The sequence below is a fragment of the Solanum dulcamara genome, chromosome 12, assembly GCF_947179165.1.
Source record: "Solanum dulcamara chromosome 12, daSolDulc1.2, whole genome shotgun sequence".
Lineage (NCBI taxonomy): Eukaryota > Viridiplantae > Streptophyta > Magnoliopsida > Solanales > Solanaceae > Solanum > Solanum dulcamara.
In genome coordinates, this window is record NC_077248.1 from 31,781,389 (window position 1) to 31,804,210 (window position 22,822).

Genomic DNA, 22,822 nt, shown 5'->3' on the forward strand with positions numbered 1-22,822 from the left:
AAAATCAGGACTGTCACACAACCTATCGTATACACCTGCTGAGCGATGCTACCAAGCAAGACCCATGGGGGTCTCACATACTATATAACTCAATCATAATATTTCATTGTCCTTTCTACCTCCTCGTGGTCAAGGGATCACAATGCATCCACTATCCTACCATAAAACTGCCTTGGTCAGAGACTCAAGATACAAAGGTTCAAAGGTGTTTGATTTTCTTTCTCAAAAAGAATTTTCATATTTCTCAACTTCCCATGTTTCATGACATGACGAATGAGGATGAATGCATCAAAACGTGTATGGAATGGAAGAGATATTCAAGTCACATGTATTTTAAGGTTCAAAGTTCTCAAAACATAACTTACACATGATATTCACCCTCAATAAATAGTAATGGGAAGGAAATACTTCAATTTAAATATTCACTACTTTCTCAAAAATATTTCAATACTCAAACATGCTCAAAATCCCCAACTCAACCCCTCAGGCGGGCATCACAAGTCAAATAATATACTCAAGGCTTTCTTATAGGCAAATTATGAATCACATACTCTCCAAGCCAATAAGATAATAAATAAGCCCCCATATAGGAATCACAATATATATAATATTCTCAACTTATACTGCAACCACATTCCAAAGTCTATAACATATGAATGACTAATTACCCATCTCAATTTCTAAGAATGATAGTCAAACCTACCTCAATTGTTGAAACCACACCTGAATACCTCGATCGGACAACCAATTCTCAAATTCAACGCCCAAAATAACAAACCATATCAACAATGAAACATACACATCATAAGGAGTCCAATGACACCCATATTGATACGTTCCGAAGCTGGGGGTAAAATAGTCTAAAAATTAATTATTTTTGAAATGGGTCAAATTTAGAAAATTATTGCACAATCACATTCTACTCGTAATAAGAAACTCATGGTTGAAAAACTGTAAAAATAGAGATCAAAACTAGTTAAAAATTAGTATTTTTCTTAAATTCGGATTAGGGAAGAAACAAAGATTTTTGGGGTCTGAAACTAAGATTTAGGAGTTAAAATCATCAAATACTTAATGAAAAAGGAAGGTTTTAGGTTAAAAACCACTTACCCAACACTTTACCTCAAATATTATTTCTCAAATCATCTCAAGGAGTTCAAGAACTCAAACAAATGGTAAAAAACATTGTAATAGGAAGAAAGGGGCATTTTCTACCCAAAAAGTTACTGTTCATGCGTGTTGACTGCTAATCGCATGTTGACCACGCATTCACCACGTTCAATTTACACCACCACCTTTCAAAACATGTTTTTGACCCTTAAAACTCATTCAAAACTCTATAAATATGATCCAATTATGCAAATTGGTTAGAAAATACATATCGGAGCCAGTGGAACTAGCAGAATCACCATCCTATACTTGGAACTCAATTTGTTGACCAAAGTCAAACTTAGCTCATTAAAATTAAACTTTTCAATTCAAGACCTCAAATTCATGTATCCACCTCAAATGTTATTCCAACAACTCTCCTAGAGCAATTTTCACATTTCGAAGGTGATGGAACTGACAAAACCCCGTTTTGAGACCCGTTGCTCCGATTGGTATAAAAACCACTTTTTAACACTTAAAGCTTATGAAAACTCAAAAACTCACACAATTCACAACCTATTAAGATTTGAACAAAACCAACAACATAAACCGATCAAATAACACCTGGGGGCACTAAAGATAGGGGTAAAATGGTAATTTTGTACAAATTTCCCAAAATGATCCTCAAGGTTGGTCCCATTGGGATGGAGTGATAATTATTGTTATAGGAAAACTCTGCTAAGGGAAAGTGTTGGTCCTATCGGACAAAAAAATCAATCATACAGGCCCTAAGCATATCCTTTTGGGGATGAAATGCTGAACTCATCTCTACCCGCATACCCAAACCACGCTGCAATGCCTCCCAAAAGTGAGAGATGAATACTGAAACCCAATCCAACACAATAGAGATAGGAACCCCATGCAGCCTAACAATCTCATAATGATAGATCCTAGCTAACTGATCCGCATTGTAGCTAGTTTTTATCGGAAGGAAATGGGCTAATTTGTACAATCGATCTACAATCACCCAAATAGAGTCATACTTACCCAATGTCATGGGTAATCTAGACACAAAGTCTATAGTGATACACTCCCATTTCTGTTTGGGAATGGGCATCCTTTGCATATGACCACCCGGTTTCGGATGCTCATACTTCATTTGTTGGCAATTTAGACACTTAGCCACAATATCAACAATGTCTCTCTTTATGCCACACCACCAATAGTTTTGTTTCAAGTCATGAAACATCTTTGTCACACTCGGGGAATCGAATACTTAGAACAATGAGTCTCCTCTAATATCATACGTACCCATTCACCATACTTACACCATCACCCTTCAAAATATGTTTTTGACCCTCAAAACTCATTCGGAACTCTATAAATATGAACCAATAATGCAAACTGATTAGAAAATACATTTTGGAGCCAATGTAACAAGAAGAATCACTATCTGACACTCGAAACTTGATTTTTTGACCAAAGTCAAACTTAGTTCATTAAAATCAAACTTTTCATCTCAAGACCTCAAATCCATGTATTAACCCCAAATGTGATTCTGACAACTCTCCTAGACTAATTTTCATATTCTGGAGCTGATGGAACTAACGGAATCCCATTTCGAGACTCATAGCTCTAATTGGTACCAAAAACCATATTTTAATAATTAAAGCTTATGAAAACTCACACAATTGACAACCTATTAAGGTTTTAACATAACCAACAATACAAACTGATCAAATAACACTCGAGAGCAGTAAAGATTAGGGTAAAATGGTAATTTTTCACAAATTTCCTAAAATGACCATCAAGGTCATTATAGTATTAGAGCACAAGATTCATGTGTTCTAGGGAGTCTATGAAGCTGTGTCTATTAGGACCTTTCTTATAAATATATTTCGCACCATATTTATAGTTAAGGGACTACATGGACATTTAGGAATTTGACCTTCTTTCATAATCTACATCGTGCGATAGAGCTAAGTCATAGATAGTCAATTTTGATATATATTCTTTTTATTTGTTATATAGATCATGTCTATTACAAATAAGGATAAAGTAGGCTTGAAGGACACTGCTAGCACTACTAACGAGGCAACTATTTCAAAGAAGAATCAACTCTTAGGTGATCGAACTAGCACTCAAGAGAGCTTGCCAAGTCCTGTCCTCATATTCCAAGGACAGAAGGGTCTACGAGAAATTCTACACCTTTATTAGCGTCAACAGTGGAGCATGTACCACCTATACCATCACCAGGTGCCTCCAAATAAGATCTTAGAGGGGCAGTACAATTGCTCACTCAGTTGGTAGCTTTTTAGGTCCAAGGAAAAAATACAGTTGCGCCTAGAATTATCCAGGGAGAGGCAGCTTGATCCAGAGTATGTGATTTCCTCCATATAAATCCCAATGTTCACCTAATCTAGTATGACATAGGACCCACAATTGTTTATAGATAGGATCAGCCGAATTTTTAGGGTCATGCATATCTCAGAGACTGAGGCAGTTGAATTGGCCTCCTATCAGCTGAAAGATGTAGCCATTGCATGGTATGAGATATAGCTCGATTCTAAGGGACCAAATGCTTCCCCAGTAGTTTGGAAGGAGTTTTCTAAGGCCTTCATAGAGAACTTTTTTCCCCAAGAGATAAGGGATGCGAGGGTTGAAGAATTTCTAAACTTTTGACAGAGAAATCTCAGTGTTAGGGAGTATAGCATACGGTTCACTAAGTTGGATAGATTCCCTCCTGAGATGGTCAGCACTCAGGATGCAAGAAAGCACCACTTTACGGTTAGCCTTAGAGATTATTTAATTGGATCTTGTACAGTTGCTACATTAAATTAGGATATGGATATTGCCAGATTGATGGCACATGCCCAGTAGATAGAAGATCACTTACAAAATCGTGGGGCTGAGAGAGAAAGAGAAAAAATAAGAGGGCTAGGATAGCTGGCATATTTTAGGGAGGTGATAAAGATTATTCCACTAGAGGTCTATAAAGGCAAGCTCAGTCAGTAAACCGCTCCACAGCCAGTGCCCCAACTAAGTTATCAAGACTTAGATAGGAGTAGAGTCAGACTTCTAGGGCACTAGGACCCTTCTAATAGAGAGGTGATAGTCTAAGACTACCACCATAACCTAATTGAAGACGGTGTGGTTGGTCATATTTAGGAGAGTGTCAATTTAGCTCTACCACTTGATATAGGTGTGGAGTCAAGGGTTGTAATATACATGACTCTCCTAGGCTTTGAACTGAGGGTAGAGGTTATAGACCATAATATACTGGATCAGCAGGAGCATCCTCATTATCAACACCTTTTTCCTATCAAATTTCTCAATCATCAACAGGTAGGGTTTCAGGCAGAGGTAGAGGATCCAATTCGGGAGCTCGCCCAAACTGTATGTATGTACTAGCCGGTCAATAGGAATCTAAGGCATTCCCAGATGTGGTTACAGGTACCTTATCAATTTTATCTTATGATATATATACATTGATAGACTCAGGGGATACCCTATCATATGTTATTCCATTCGTTGCTAAGAACATTGAAGTGGAGCCAAAGTTATTACATGAGCCATTTGCAGTGTCAACTCCGATAAGAGAGTCTATTTTTGCTAGATTGGTCTATTATGGGTGCCTGGTAACAGTATATGGTCGGGACATATTAGCAAATTTAATAGAGCTAGAAATTGGGGATTTTGACGTCATAATGGGCATGGATTAGTTGTTGTCTTGTTATGATACCGTTGATTGCCGATCTAAGATTGCTCAATTCTATTTACTGGGTGAGCCAGTTCTAGAGTGGAAAAGCAATTCTTTGATGCCTAAAGGAAGGTTTATTTCCATCTTAAAGCACAAAAACTTATAGACAAAGGGTGTTTATATCACCTGGTCCAAGTAAGAGACCTTGAAACTGAGAAACAGATGCCAACACTTCAATTTGTTCCTATTATGAATGAATATCCAGATGTGTTTCCTAATGAACATTCTGGATTACCTCCAATCATATAGATTGATTTTGTGCATCAACGTAAACCCCGTTACCCAACCTATATCCATTCCGCCTAATAGAATGGTGCCAGCTGAGTTGAAAGAGTTAAAGGAGTAGTTGAAAGATTTACTTGACAAAGGTTTTATTCTCCCCAACATATTGCCTTGGGGTGCTCCAATACTATTTGTATGCAAGAAGGATGGAACCATGCGAATATGTATAGATTACAAGTGTTATGTCAGGAAAAGACAGTTTAAAATTAATTTCAACTTTATAGAGAAAAAATTAATTTTAGAAAAGAAGAGTTGCCACTTAATTTTTTAAAGAAATTAAGAAAACTTAATTTAAAAGATCCTAACAAATTTAAGTTTTAAAAATTCAGAGAAAAGTGTACGAGGTTCTTATTTCCACATTGAGAACGTGTTAAGCATTCAAAGAGGCCGCTAATGCGCGGTTATCTAGCGATTTGAAACTTTTGATTTTGACTAACTTTGGGTAAATGTGTTTAACATTAATCAAGGCATTAAACAATTTGAAAATAATATAAACTTTAAAATATTTAGGATAATTTATAAGAAAAATAGACTCGATATGAAAATGATTAAATAAAGGAGGAATAATTTAAATAAATTATTTAAATGAAACAAATGATCATAAAATAGTCTTTCTTCAAGGAATTTAATCAGGTTAAACTAGACAATTAATATTAGAATTAATACAGGATAGATGAATATCATCAACTAATTAAATAAGAGTACAGGTAAGTGAGGTAATAGAAATTAGTGATGACTAAAAGGAATTATTTCAGTTTTTTAAAACATTAAACTACCCCAAATATATACAAACAAAAATATTTAAAAGTAGACAGGATAAAATATTTATGTACTTATATTCTTTGGATCAGCGTCAGCTTATTAATCAGAAGACAAAAATATAGTGTTTTGTCATTTTTCTGCTCGGGTCAACTTTCATTATTTTCGAAGGGCCTATCTACCCCAACCCCTCCTAGATTTATTTATTATTATAATCCTAAAATGATCTAAAATAAAAGGAATTAACATCCCAATAAGTGTCTAACGTCCAACTTAATATCCAAGAGGTATTGGACGTGCTATTAGGGTAGGTTTTAGACTAAAGAAAATATAGGTATTCTAATTAGACACATCGTCTAACACAACAAATAGGACGAGCAATTAGCACAGAAAATCTCAAGCAAGCCTCTAGGTTAAATAATTAGCATGCTTGAGAACACAAATAAATAGTGCAAAGTCATAACAATTACCGTGTGTGCGAAAACAATCAGACATATGTATTATAAATATAAAAACTTGAATAACATGGAGGCAAATTTCATTATTTAGACATATGCGAGCGATTTTAATTACTAAGGTAATTGTAATAAAAGAAGGCATGCTTGACAATTTTAGTTATTAACTAATAGTGTTTATAAAAAAATTCTATTGACATGATTTTTAGTTAATATCATGCTTAAAATTTATTAAAATGCTATAGAGATGGTTTCTGAATATTGTGTTGAAAATTTATTAAAATATCACAGGTATAATCTCTTTATAAAATAACATTATGAAAACTTATTTAAAATCCTATAAGCATGATTTCTAACAATTATTGGAGATTTTGAAAAACAGTATGCTTTCTAATATGATTATATGATGGAATATTTATTAAAATATTATAGGCACGGTTTTAATATAAAATAATATGGTAAATAATTACTAAAATCCTATATACATGATTTCTACATATAATATCATGATAAACATTTATTAAAATCCCATGAATATGATTTCTATGCATATTGACATGCTGAGAGTATTAAATTAAGTCCTATGAACATGGTGTCTAAATTGATAAAATATATGTCACCAACATTAGGCATGATTAATTAGGAAGGTCAATCTTAACCTATAGGCAGGATTTCTTCCTAAAGTAACCTTTTGAAAATATTCATTACATATTAATATATGCTGAAATTTAAATATGATTTACAATTAGAAATATATTTATTAAGTCCTATAGACATGATTTGCTATATGATATTAACACAAAATTCTATGAACATGATTTCTAAATGATTAGCATATTGAAAATTACTAATTAAAATGTATATAGACATGATATATTAAAATTATAAAATCTTATGGGCATGATGTCTATGTGAAATGATATTCAAATCTAAATACGATTAAATTATCATATTCTAAATTATTTAATAGATCCTAAATATATAATGTCTAAATAGTTAATATGACAAAGTTATTATTTTAAATTATAAGGATGGTTTCAATTTCAAAAGACAAGCTATAATGTAAGATAGTCATCAAAACAATCACTCCAATGAGATTTAAATAAAAAAATAAACAAAGATAGCACATATAATATAGACAAATTATTTTGAAACGTATATGATTATAAACGATATTTAATAAATTAACCATAGATCATTTTATTTTATTTGATTTTATTTTTATTTTTATTAAAGCAAACATGTGGATATGAATATTACAACTAGATCAAGTAAACATGTACCCCAAACACTCATAAATTTATGATAAACTAAATAAAATAAACAATTAGCAAGTATGTTCTCTCTCCATGTAATTTCCCTTTTTATTAAATACAAAGTATATTACTATAGCCAAAATAATGAAGAAAGAATAATGGACAAATAGAAATAATAAAACGAGAACTAAAACTATTTGAATTTTGATCCAAATGAACTCTTCATGTCTTGAACTTTGAAGTTCAAATCCTACTAAACCATAAAGAAAATACAAGCAGTATTCAAATAATACAAAGATATATCATGATTATATAATTTTAGTTCAATAAAGCAAATAAATAAAATAAGAACACATTTTAAAATAATAAACCAACATATAAAGAAAGGTGGGACTAACCTGGATACTTCATATCTTTATTTTAACACGATATGATATACAGGGACCTAAAGTAAAGACTGTATAATAAAAATAAGAAAAAGAATTACTAACCGATTAATAGGAGTTTTATTAATAGTCCAAAGGAAAGCAGTAGAAATATTCGAGATTCAAACAAGTCAAAGTAGCAAAGATGCAAAAGAAAGAACTCAAAAGTAATAAGTATTTTTGTTAAAAGTTTCTATGTGTTCTAATGAATATGAGGTATTAAAAGAGAAAATGAAATTAAGTGTTCTTCTTTTCTTTTTCCACTCTGTATTTGTCCTTTTTCTCTATGTTCCTTTTCTGTGTGTGTCTCCCCTTAAATGAAGATGGGGCTATTAATTTATACTTATAAAAAAGTGATTGTATCCAGAAAATCAACAAAACAGCTGAGAAAGATTTTAATTCAAAACATTGTCAAATAAGTTAGTGAGAGGGTCATTAATTTCCAAAAAAGGATTGCAAGATTTTCAACAAAATCCAACAAAATCTGCTTTTCAAAAATTGATCCAAATTTATTCAAAAGTATGCTTCAAAAGTCAAAAATTAATGCTAAGAGAGACCCACTATCAATAATTGTAAAGACCTTATTCAACCAAATATTCAAACAAATTTAAACTTTCATCAGTACAATAATATTCCATATTTCACAAGGAAATAAATTCAATGTATGAATTCAAACAAAGATATAAACAAAATATTAAAAATTTTAACATAAATATTTAAAATAAAATCAGGGTCGAATTTCTAAAGATCTACATCACAACTGAAATGAACTCATTGAACTCAACTTAAAGCAAAATTCATCAATTTCACAATTTTCACATAGCAAATAACATCATAAAGATCATATTAGATCATAGGCAAATTAACTTAACAGGTCATGATTTTGGCATAGAAAACAACACCACAAAATTTATATTAGATCCGTAAATAAATTAAACTTCACAAATAAAATTTAACCAAAGAATTTAGAACAACAATACCGAAGATGATCTGTAGAGATCCATCTTTAACGGAAAGATGTGTCCTCTGCCTTGTTGTTGCTGTTGTTGATGTTGTTGTCGGTAGTTGTTGCTGGCTTCTCTGGTGGTTATCTAGTTACTGCTGTTGTTGATGTTGCTGCCGATTGACTCGACGAGAGGGAGAAGGAGTAGCAGTTGCTACTGGACATTAACTCGCTGGAGAAGGAGATCCAAGTGGTCAAGGAGAGGACAATGGAGGCAAAGCTAGTGGTTCTGGTCTTCGCCGGCTGTGCGACAGAGAGAGAGAGAGAGAGAAGGGGGTCGCCTGGTCTCGTCTTTCTAGTAAGGCTTCATTGATGGAGCAGCAACTGCCTAGATGGTTCGCTGGAGAAGATGGAGAGATGGTGGGTTGAAATAAGAAGGAGAGATGATATCTTGGCTTTCGTCGGAGAGGCGGAGCAGCGGCCAAAAAATAGAGGAGAAGAAGATAAATGGTAGAGGCTGTTGGATGGTCTCCTGGTGGCTGTCTCACCGGAGACGAGGGAGATCTGGATGGTTTTGGCGGATTTCTCACAAGAGATGAGGGAAGAGAGGGGTTCGGTGGTGAGGATAGTTGATAGAAAGGAGAGGCGATGAGGAGAGTTTAGAGAGAGAGTGAGAGCTTTTTCTTATTTTGAGAAGAAGAGTCAAATTAACTTAGGGTTTTGGGTGTTTGGTATATTGAAAATAGGAAAAATAATAAATTAAATAACAACCATAAATCAATATAGGATGAACGAATGAGATTAAAAGTGGGATTTAAAGTTAGACCACAATGAGTTCGCTAGAATTGAAATGAATTGGATAAAAAGGATTATGCTTAAAAATAAAATGGAAGAAAATTGAATAAATTGCTATCTAATTAATAATCATAATATATATATATATATATATATATATATATATATATATATATATATATATATATATATATATATTAAATAAGTAAAATCATAAATTTTATCAAATAGTAATATTTTTTTACATAAAGTAACTACTTATGTATATACTATGTAAATATATGTATATGATGTATGTATATATATAATACATACTAAAATAGATGTATAACTGATATAGTTAACTAAAATATACAATAAACTTAATTAAGTAATAACTTTATAAGCATGTGTATATAAGACGAATTAAAATAGATATGTAATACGCACATATTAATACGATTAAGTAAATTATAAAATAAACTTAGTTAAATAATATTTTTTACATACAGGAAATACACACATATAATATATACTAAATAGACACATAAAAATATTTGAATGTATGAAGCTTGTTATTTTTTTAAAAAAATAATAATAAAGATAATTGTAATAATATTAATGAATATACAAAATATTATAAATTATGAATGTCAAAATATATGATTTATTGGTTAAACTAAATATAAAATAACTTACATATTTTTGACAAATGTCTAACTATTAAGATAGAAATCTGAAAAGTAGTTACGGGTTGGTCAAAATTAGGTATCAACAACTATCCCTTACTTTGAGTAGAATCGATGAAAGAGATCCTGAACAAAAAAAATTGACAAATCGAATTTTGATCAACCATATCTTTTTTTTCTGAAAGGAGGCTTGGTACGGACTGTGAAAAATATGGTCGAACCGTGATATTTGTTTTTCTACATATTTAAGGTTATATGAGAACTTATGTAACTTATAGTTCAAGACGCTTGATTTGGTGCACGACTTTTGAAAGAATACAAAGGCTATCCTCGTGTCGAATTATGGAGAAATCAGAATGCTCGAGAATGAGATGAGGAAGTTTGTTGGAGTACAGTCAAGTTTTCAATATCGAGCTCGCCTACATATCCCAAAATTTGTGAATCAGATTGCTCATAGTTCGACTCAATCTATTGAAAAGCAAATCTCTTATGCTAAGATAATCTTCGGTTGGGAGAAGTGACAAATAAAATCTAGTAGGAAAGTGATGCCTGCAATATCTTAGCCATGAATGTGGTGCACTTCACACCCATAATTAAGAACTTATACGGACATAATTTCCATAGCACTTGGTGCATTGTCACTCGAATTAAAAAGTTGCTTTCGGTGACGGTTGAAGTTTTTTTGGACGCAAAATAGAAGCTAACAAACTCAAAGAAATAGCCACATGCCTTCTGATGGGGCCTGGTTTGATTGTGATGGAAGTTATTCTTCAACTCATGTCCCAATTTGCTTTTAAGAAACATTTCCCCGTTGCGTTGCATTCTTTTTGATGTCTTGCGCACCTGTTATTTAATTGAGAATCCATCCTCTTTGATTCTCTCGACAAAGACTAAGATAAAACTCATTAGTAGAAATTGTATAACTCAAATAGAAAAGTAGCGTCATCACTATATTAGCATATCAACCTTATCCGATTTTAACATAGAGCAAATAAAACATACTTCCTAAGTTGATGTGATTTATAATATATTTCTTGACTTCTAATTTCTTTTAATTTTGATGCAATATGCGATGAGTTGATATGATGCAATATGATGATGAATTTATATGATGATGAGTTGATATAATACAATATGATGGTAGGTTGATATGATGCAATATGATGATGAATTGATATGATGAAATATGATGATGGCCTTTTGGAAATGGTATGATAATGACCCTCTCGGCAATGACATAATGATGGACCTCTCGGCAATGACATGATAATGATGATGGCCTTCTCGATAATGATATGATAATGATGATGCTCTTGGAAATGATATGATAATGGCTCTCTTGGCAATAATATTACCACTTCCGATAATATACTATGAATGGCGCTCTTGGCAATTATATTACCAGTTCTGATAATGCAATATAAATGACTCTCTTGGCAATTACCACTTCCGGTAATATAATATAAATGGTCCTCTTGGCAATTACTACTTCCGGTAATATAATATGAATGGTCTTCTTGGCAATTTCCACTTTTGGTAATAAAATATGAATGACCCTCTTGGCAATAATATTATCACTGTTGATAATATAATATGAATGACTCTCTTGGCAATTATCACTTCCGATAATATAATATGAATGTTCCACTTGGAAATAATATTACCACTTTCGATAATATAATATGAATGACCCTCTTGGAAATAATATTACCACTTTCGGTAATATAATATGAATGGCCTCTTGGCAATTACCACTTCCAGTAATATAATATGAATGACCCTCTTGGAAATAATATTACACTTCCGGTAATATAATATGAATGACCCTCTTGACAATAATATTACCACCTCTAGTAATATAATATGAATGACCCTCTTGACAATATTATTATCACTTCCTATAATATAATATGAATGACCCTCTTGGATATAATATTACAACGTCCGGTAATATAATATGAATGACCCTCTCGGCAATGATATGATAATGATGATGATGTCCTTTTGATAGGATGATGATGCTTCATTAGTAGAAATGATGATATTCCATAGGTAGGATGATGATGATTCATTAGTAGGAATGATGATACTCCATGGATATGATGATGACCGATATCCTTCAGATGTTGATATGATATTGGATATTTTGGCTAGTTGCATTTCAACCCCTCTTTGGTATTTGATGCGACTTATGTATGCCCATTAGATGTCATTGATGCTGGAAAATATAATTTGACATCATTATAGACACTTGCATGTTTTGAAAGTAGCTCTTTCGTGTGTTCCTGTACTCAAAAGGAAACAAGTAATGGACACATTGTTGTTCTAACTAATGAATGAAATTTCTACAAAGTGCCTGATCACTTCGACATTAGTGTGTGAATATCATGCTCAATTTTGAACACTTTATATTCATTGTGGCTCATGGTTTGCTCAAGATTTGAACGAGGTATTTTTTCTCATATGTTGAACATCTTCTTTTCATCTGATGAATCCTAATGACTTTTCTTTTTTTCACAAAAAATTATCACTTTTGAAAACTCTTTATTCTTTTGACTTCTTTGTACTTGTTGAATAGAGGGGTATGATGATCTTTTATAAATCTACATCCACATAAAATTTGTTAGTTTTGAATGAATTGATCTGTGTTGAATTATCCATTTATTTTCTCCTTGTCTTACTATCTTAAAACTATTTGATGTATTAAAAGCTTTTAAGAAAGATGAATTTTTAAAAAGCAATTTGGAAAGGGTCACCGCCAGATGTCATGTCACACATAGCTTAGATGAACGTCTTTGGTTCAAAGCTTTAAGCATGCCTGATAAATCATTAGAAGAATTCTGAGAATCCTTGTGGGTTGTAGTTAGAAAGTTCTGACATAGCTGAAAATTTTTGTAGTTGACTCTGAAAATTTTTGAGGTCATCCTCAAAAATTTCTGTCCCAGATAGATGTCTAGATGAATATCAAATTACCAATAAGATATTTGTAGAATTTTTGAGACCTTCTCAAAATTTTTGACCCAATTGCTTTTTCTTATGTACCTTAGTCTTGACTCTTTTGTAGAAAGATCTTCTTTTAAATTTTTGAGTCCCTCTTGAAAATTTTGTCCAGTTTCTATCATAAATAGAGAACTTACTGGAGACATGATCGAACCATTGTGGCGCCTACGTATCTCATTGAAGCAGAAATCAAGTCAAACATAGTTTCCCTCTCGAGAGATAAATGAGAAATGGAAGATTTTAATGGGAAAATGACCGAGGCCGACATATACTACCTACGTATCTCATTCTTGAGAATTCAGGTCAGACATAGATCAAAACACTAAAAGGGGATATTGGAAATGGATAAAAGGGTGATTGAAGCCGACATAGGCCGTCTATATATCTCATTCTTAAGAATTCAGGTCAGATGTAGTTCATTACAAATAGAAGGGTTAATTTAAAACAAACAAGCATAGGAACAATTACAAGCAAACGACGCAATTACAGGTAAAGTGATAAAAGAAAACTCTGAACCTTCAAATGTAGTATCTCTTGACGACATCTGAGTTGATTTGTTTTGGCTACTCTTGGCCATCCATTTAAGAAAATATTAAGGCATCTCTAGATAATACTTTGTGAACCATGTATGGTCCTTGCTAATTTGGTGTGAACTTTCCTTTATAATCAAGTTGATGTGAAAAATGCATTTGAGAACCAACTGACCAACTTCAAACATTCTTGGTCTCACTCGCTTGTTAAAAGCTCTAATCATTCTTTGTTGGTACAATTGATCATGACAAACAACGGTCATTCTCTTTTCATCAATCAAAGACAAATGTTCAATTAATTACGTACGTAATCGGCGTTGCTCAATTCAGCTTCTTGAATTATTCTCAACTTAGGTATTTCCACTTCAGCGGGGATTATGGCTTCCGTCCCATATACTAGCAAGAATGGGGTTTCTCCAATTGGTGTTCTAGAAGTCGTTTGGTAATCTATCAAAGCATATGGAAACATCTCATGCCAACCTCTGTAATTTTCAATTATTTTTCTCAAGATCTTTTTGTTTTACTTGTTGGTAGCTTCTATATCTCCATTCATTTGAGGACAATACACGGTTGAGTTTTGGTGATTAATCTTGAATTTCTCACATATTTGTTTCATCAAATGACGATTGAAATTTACTCCATCATCGATAATGATGTAATCCAGTTTTCCAAATCTACATATCAAATTGTTATGGATGAAGTCTACCACTACCTTCTTCATAACTGATTTATACAAGGTTGCTTCTTCCAACTTGGTAAAGTACTCAATGGCAACTAGAATGAACCTATGTCCATTAGAGGCGGCTGGCTATATTGGACCAATGATATCCATACCCCAAGCCACAAATGGCCAAGGAGAACTCATAGCATTAAGTTTGTGAGGAGGTACTCAAATCAAATCACTGTGCACTTGACATTGATTACATTTTTGCACATACTTACAACAATCATGCTCCATATTCATCCAAAAATTGCCAGCTCGAAGGATCTTCTTTGCCAAGGTAAGCACATTCATATGAGTTCCACAAACTCCTATGTGAATTTGTTCGAGAATCTTCGTAGCTTTAATGGCATCGATACATCTGAAAAGTCCCATATCTGGAGTCCTCCTTTAAAGGATTTCTCCACTTGGAAAGAAATTTTTAGCCATTCGATATATTACTTTCTTCTAATTGAGGGTTGCATTATCTGGATAAGTTTCGATTTCTAGATACTTCTTTATGTCAAAATACCAAGGCCTTCCATCTAGTTATACTTCGACATGCGAACAGTGAGTGGGTTGCTCTTTCAAATATATCTCCACAGGGTCAATTTAACTTATATTCGGATGTTTGATCATTAAGGAGATAGTAGCAAGAGCATCAAAAAATTCATTCTGCAACCTTGGAGTATGCGTAAACTCGATCTTGCAAATCTTTTTACACAGCCTTTACACTAACTTCACATATGATGCAATCTTTGAATTCTTCATGGCCCAATCCCCTTGAACCTGATGAATCAGCAAATCTGAATCTCTGATTACCATCAACTCTTGAATGTCTATATCGATAGTCATCTTTAGACCCGTGATGTATGATTCATACTCATCCATGTAGTTTTTGCAAGGAAATCGGTGTTTGGCTACTTTAGGATAATATTGTCCTGATTTTGATATTAGGACTGCTCTAATTCCATTTCCTTCATGCTTCACCGCCCCATCAAAAAAACCCTCTAACTAGGGTATGCCTCAGAGATATCTTCTCCTACAAATAATACCTCTTCATTAGAAAAATAAGTTCTGAGTGGTTCATATGCTTTTTCTACTAGATTTTTTGTGAGATGATCAGCTAAGTCTTGTGATTTTATTGCCTTTTGGGTCACATACACAATATCGAACTCACTTAAAAGCATTTGCTATTTTACCAACTTCCTGATCGGTAGCGCCTTCCAAAAAATATACTTCAATGGATCCATCTTCAATTTCCTTGTGAATCATATCATGAAAAATGGTCATCATGGCTCTTATGTAAGTGTCCCCAACATTCTTGAGATGAAATGGAATTATTCGATAATGATACACACCCCACGATATGATAAAAACTGTCTTTTTTACATCTTCTACATCCGTTAGAATTGGTGATAACCCGCATAGCAATCCACAAACGACTCCATCTCATGCTTTGCATAATTATCAATGAGAATGTGGATATTTGTCAATGGGAAGTTATCTTTAGGGATAACTTTGTTCAGATTTCTATAATCAACACAGATTCTGATCTTGCAATCTTTTTTAGGCACTGAAACAATGTTGGCTAACCAAGTCAGATACTATGTAACTTCCACAACTCTGGATTGAATTTGCTTGACAACCTCTTCTTTGATCCTCAAGCTCAAATCCAATTTGAACTTTCGAGTCTTTTGTTTTATAGGACTGTAATTCAGATTGATTGGCAATTTATGAAAAATGATGTCTATACTTAAACCTAACAAGTCATCATAAGACCAAGCAAATATATTGATGTATAATCTAAGCAAACAGATAAGTTCCTTCCTTTGAGATTTTGTTAAATGAACACTGATTCTGATTTCCTTGATACACTCATCATCTCCTAGATCTACAACCTCCATTTCCTCTTGATTTGGCTTATATTTCTCTTCAAATTGTTTCAATCCCTCAGCAAGGTGTTCGAGTATCATAGCCTCTTTTTCATAATCCTTGAACTCATCACCATCTATCTTATTTTGTTCATTTAGCTTGTGACATGAAATGATATTGGCAAGTTTTAAGTTATTTTTACTGAAGATAAGTAAAATATAGACCGATAAGCAAATAATAAGTAAATTTTACAATAAAGGAGGTCTTCATTTAAACCTAAAAAATAAAAACTTTGGCCATGACAGTGGATCAATCTGCCTTTTTTCAAACATCACAAAGGGAATTTAAAGCATAACTAAATTAAAATAACATAAAGGGTGGGTCTCAGGCCTCCTCCGGACTATCACCGATTTAAAAGTAAGTAGATAATATATCTTTATCTATCAAGACGAGCAAGGAACTAAGAGCAGCGTAGATGTCCAATTTGATAATTGCTCCTCTGGCTCAGCATCGCGGATGCCTGATATCCCCGTTTCTTCCTCTAAGATCATGGCGCAATCTTCTTCATCAAATAATCTTCCCATTCCTTCCACTAGATCATCATTCTCAGGCTTAGAAGCTTTGGCATAAAATGACTGGTACAGACTTGGAATAGGCTTTTGTATATCATGATCATGCTTCTTCCTTGTATCAGCTTCAAACAATTCTTTCTCTGTTGGGATATAACTGAAAGTGGAAATTTTTAGATAGGATAAGAAGTGGTTCAGATATCCCCTACAAGTTTTTCCCTAACCCAAGCCCGGGTCCAAACCCGTTTCTAAACAAAATTGTGGCAAATATTTTGTACACTGATGACATTGGCACTTGAGGTGTTGTATCTTCATCATCATCGTTCATTATCTCTACCATGTGAAAATCAGTAGATTTGGGAAATGCCTCACCAAAAGGAATTGAGGAGCCATGGTATCTAAGGTGACTTCCTTCACCCTGAATGACAATCTTATGGTCCTCCTAAATAAATTTCAACAACTAATGCAGTGTGAATGGAACTGCCTCAGCTACATGTATCCATGGTCTTCCTAGCAAAAAATTGTAGCTTGTGGCTATACCTATTACCTGAAACTCAGTAGCAAATTCTGCAGGCCTCATTTAGATGCACAAGTCTACTTCCCCTATGGTCTCTCTTTGTGCGCTATCAAATGATCTTACATTCATCTTATTTTAATGGATTTTGCCTACATCATAATCTAGCTGAGTGGGGGTTGATAATGGAAAAATATTAAGTACCAATCCGTTGTTAATTACCATCGAGCCACAAACATGCCCCTACATTTGATGGTGATATATAGGGATCGATTGTGCATTACTTCTTCAAGTGGTAACTCTTTTCCTCGAAAAGAGATTTGGTGACTTCCAATGTCACGACTCACCATGGTGGATAGATTCTCACCACTTATTCCCATCGGTACATATGCTTCATCAAGTACCTTCAATAATGCTTGTCGATGGTATCAGAACTCATTAATAGAGCCACAACAAAAATTTGAGCTGGGGTTTTTTCCAAATGCTTGACAATGGAGTATTCCTTGGATTGCATTCTTCGCCAAAACTCTTTAGCTTCACCTTCGGTGATTGGCCTCTTTTTCTTCTCTTTTATTTACGTTACCTGAGTCCTTTTCTCCGGTATAACATCTTCCAAAAAGCCTTATTCCTTGCAATGTAGGCGTCTACATAACAAAATTTTCTTTGGGTTGGACATGGCTTTCTTCTACCGTCAAAGCAAATGCCTGGTGAGGCGCGGTTATCACCACAAACTCTGGAAGAGCCTTTATGGTTAATATGGCCACTGTTGGAATAAGTGAATTGACATCTTCTTTGCTTCTAATCTAATGGGGGAGCTAATCTTCTTCTCTTTCAATCATGTTTATAGTTGCTCCCCTGTGATCAGGCAATGGGTTATGGTTTACATTACAGGAAAAAGCTTGGAGAGTGATAACTCTAAGGTCAATTAAGTCCTGAATCTTGTGTTTCAAGTTAATACATCCGTCTATATCATGTCCTACCCCTCCAAAATGGTAGACACATCATTGGTCTGCTCGAAAGAACCTCGATGTAGGATTTATCAACTTTGCTTCTTCTTCCAAAGGAGTGAAGACTCGAGGAGGCTTTCTTTCTAAGTTAAGGCGAGGCAGGTTGTTGGTATTTTGATTATTTTGTCCATGATTTTGGTATGCTAGTGCATTGGCTTGGTGATTTTGTCCTGCATTTTTGTATGCTGATGGATGATTTTGGTAGAGAGGTGGGGATGCTTGATATTTTGGTTGAGCGTAGTAGATTGGGATTGGAATTTGTGGAGATGGTGGGTAGTTGTTTAGGTAAAAGGAATGATTGGAGTTTCCAATGGAAGAACTAGACTCAAAATATCTTTGAGGTCTTGGTCTTGGGCTAAAAGACACAACAGACACATCCTTCTTCTTTTTCTAAGAAAATCTTGTGGCAACGATGATGAGGCTTTGTTGGTGGCTTACAAAGAAGGAAGAGTCGTAACCTTTCCAAACATAAGACCATCCTTTATAGCTTCTCCCATCTTAATCAATTTCGAGAACTTCTATCCCATCATGGGCAACATTATTTCATAATACTCAAGATCCTGAGCCCGAATGAAAACATTGATTATTTCACTTTCTAACATCACAGGTTGTACTTTGGCAACTTCTTTTCTCCAGCAGTATGCATATTCACGATAATTCTCTGTAGTTTTTTACTTTATCTTTTCCAAATAATATCTATCAGGGATAGATTCGACATTAAATTAGAATATTTCCAAGGAGTCTTTGGCCAAAGCCCCCCATGTTGAACACTAACGCAGTTTCTGAGAAGTGAACCATTCTAACGCCTCTTCACTTATGCTCCCGCTGAACAACCTCATGACCAATACATCAATTTTGCCAATACCTACAAGCTTGTCACAATAATCTCGAAGGTGGGCTATGAGATTCCCAACGCCATTGAAGGTGTTTGTCATGACCTAAAATGGGTCATGAGTGGCACCCACACTTAACCTCCTAGGTGGGAGAACGAACGATACAAACCCCAACTAATAAATATGAAAATAATGCGGAAGCTCAAATAATATGTTTTTCCCAAAACCTGAAAGTCATCACGTGAAGAACATCTAAGATTCTAAAACTAAGTCTCAAATTATCAAACACCAAATAAATTAATAACATAACGTGTCCGAAAACTAAAGAACACCATTCTATGACAAGAAATTCCATCGCCACCTAGATGGATAGCTCACCGTGCAATCCGATAAATTGGAGACTGACTAGAGCTGAGGTCGAGTTGAAGTCGGTGGAACACTCACTGCACTCCACAAAATAAAATAAGAAAAGATACAAGTAGGGGTCAGTACAGGACAACCTGTACTGAGTAGGTATCATCGGCTAACTCAAAATAGAAATCATCATTTTAATTTGTTTTTCCTTATTATTACCATGCTGGAATTTGACACCCGATTCAAATATACCATGTTGGAATGTGACACCCGATTCAAATATACCATGGCAGAATATGACACCCGATCCAAATATACCGTATCAGAACGTGACACCCGATCCTAATATACCATGTCGGAACATGACACCCGATCAAAATATAATTAATTTATCATTTTTTATGAGTACATTCTACTTCATTAACAATATTTCATCAAACCTTCTTTATTCAAGGCATCATTTTTTTAGGTCAAGTTCAATATTATGGATTTCACGGTCTTGGGATTTTAGACAAATCACAAGAACATACCAAACCATCCAAACCACAACAATTAAATTCATAGTAAACTTCACGCATTACTCAATGACTATCAACCACTATTAAGAGACTATCTATGATATAGAATAAAAACCATAACGTACCTCCACTGAAGAACCAAAGTCAAGTAAGCTAATTCACTGGTGATTTCCCTTTCTTCGATGCCTCAGAACATTTCCAATCTATCAAGTATACAATAAAAGGTATGATTTTCTTCCTCCCAAACTGTAGCATTACTCTATTGGGACTATAAGGTCATATTTCCCTAATGCCCACAAGGACCAAAAAAGGATATTGGGCCCCTCGAATTTACTCTTTCTGATCTAAAGTCTTCAAACATCTAATGAATGTCATTTTCCTTCAAATTGTAAAGAACTTTAGCCCATCTTTCTCTCATTTTTTGAATCCTGAAGTTTGAGAGACTCAATTTGAATTCATGTTGATGAATGTCGTCCGTCCCATCTTGCTTTCCCAAAGCTTGTGGACCCTTCTGTGAGTTTTTAGTCAGATGCTTGGACATCCATCATTGCAGCAAAAGGTTACATCCTTGGAAAAATCAATATCCATTTTTGCATCGACTTAAGGAATGATAGATATCAGCCAGAATGATTGAAACAAAATTGAAATGCTTTTTCTTATGATTTTTCCCACCGATGCCATACAAAATGGCATGTGTAGTCATAACAATTCTAGAGTCGATTTCATTATCTCTATCCTAGGGAAATACTATGTTACCCGGAAGACAAAAGAAAAATGCCAAAGCTCGGGTGTTACTCCTAGTAGTGTGATCATGAAACTCATTAGGAAACCCCCTATAGTAGCTCTGATGTCCCCAACACTCGAAAACCTTCATAAATAGAATGTTTGGTGTATCTAACCAATCCATATTTACCAGTAGAACCATATTCTTCATTTTAGGGCTAGTTGGCTTATCCGGTATCAAAATGTGATGGTCAGGGTTATGCTTTCGTTTATTACACAATCCAATGGTTTCTAGGAAATCTTGAATTTCTTTGATAGTTGGTGTTATTTCAACATCCCCGAATTGAACAACCATTCTTTTGCTATCCCAAAATCGAGTAATGACCTCAATGACCTCAGGACATAATTGGAGTTGCATGATCAACGGGATATGCCCTAGATGGGTTGTAACTTGAGTCTGTAGTAAGGGTCAAGGTTATCCCACAAAAGACAAAGAAGATCGGGGGTTTTAGTGACCATGCCGAAACTCAAAATCTTCTAGCCATCTACAAAATACATGAAGTATTAGAAAACCCCCCAAACCCATAGGTACAATGGTTTTCCTGACAACGTATACATCCTTCAAATTAAGCACATAAGCGTGAGCGTCGAATTCAGCCTTAGGCCTTTTGGACTCAGGGTGGTCTTTTTGATGGGCCTAACGAGCCTTGGGTGTTGGGTTAACTTAGTCCAATGCACTAATTAAAGGTATTTAGCTCCGCTCTACACTAGGTTGACTAAGAGTCGATTTTATTTTAATATATCGGTGATCCAAGAGGACAACTTGGGCTAGAGGAGTTAGCGACCATTGACTATCTAGTAGCCAACTCATTTCGCTAGGGAACCCCCTAAGAACATTTGGATTCAATGGTTGCAACCCGCATAACCATAATTTAAGTAAGAAAAAAAAAGTCAAGTGGTGGAAATATGTTATGCATGCGATGACAGTTCAATATTCGTAATTTAAACATACAAGGTGAAAATAAAGAAAGTAAATTACTAATTATTACATTCCCGAATAGTTAGTCAAGTAGGTTAGTCAAATCTAACGGTTAGAATCTAATTAATCCCCAGTAGAGTCGCCATTTCTGTTATATCGGGAAAAAATGGTTTAAAATTAATTTCAACTTTATAGAAAAAAATCAATTTTAGAAAAGAAGAGTCGCCACTTAATTTTTTAAATAAATTAAGAAAACTTAATTTAAAAGACCCTAACGAATTTAAGTCTTCAAAATTTAGAGAAAAAATGTACAAGGTTCTTATTTCCACTATGAGAAGGTGTTAACCATATAATGTTGCCGTTAACACTGCATTCCAAAAAATAAAACAAAGAAAAATACAAGTAAGGTTCAGTACAAGACAATACCAACTGAGTAGGTATCATCGGCCGACTCAAAATAGAAATCAATATGCATAAAGTAAGAAGGAAATTAACTATAACACTTAACATGTGACAACCAACAAGATCAAGATAAAGTGATAATACAATGAACAATTACATAACCAGTCAATAATATTAAGATCACACATGAGAGCACAGACCTCCACATTATGCTTTTTTGAGAAATGAGTTATTTGAGATTGAATAGCATAAGTTATTTTAATCTGTTTTCCCTTTATATTATCGTATCGGCTCGTGACACCCGATCTAAATATACTATGTCAGAATATGACACCCGATTCAAATATACTGTGTCAAAATGTGACACCCGATTCAAATATATAGTG